Here is a 503-nt window from a genome sequence, read left to right on the forward strand (position 1 = left end):
ACTTTTTTGAACAATGTGTGAACAATGTGAATTAATAGAGTTAAAAGAGTAAATTTAATTAATAGCATTAAATTAGAGTGTAGTGTATTTTTATTTGATTGGTGATTGTTCATGTTGTTCAAGATAGTCATTGTTTACCTAGCATTTTCCTATTTTGATTTACATCGTTTTATTCAAGACTAGTAGAATAATTTATTTATGCCATTGAAATCATTGAACCAAATTAAAACAGCAGGGACTCAGGGAGGTTGGGGTTGGGCACGAAGAAAGGCCAAAGGCCAAAGACGAGGACGAGGCTAAAGGACTTAGGAACGAGGACAAGGATAAACACGGGTTAGCGACAAACAGAGACCAGAGGCGAGGATGAGGAACTTACCGTCGACACGCTGAAGAAACAAGCAGAGATGTCATTCGGCGAAGACAAGAGGAGAGGCCAACGGCAATTTTTGGGCGACAACTCAACGACGTTCGTGAGATGTAGTAGTAGCTAGGAACCAGAGAGG

This window comes from Arachis ipaensis, chromosome B04, assembly GCF_000816755.2.
Source record: "Arachis ipaensis cultivar K30076 chromosome B04, Araip1.1, whole genome shotgun sequence".
NCBI lineage: Eukaryota > Viridiplantae > Streptophyta > Magnoliopsida > Fabales > Fabaceae > Arachis > Arachis ipaensis.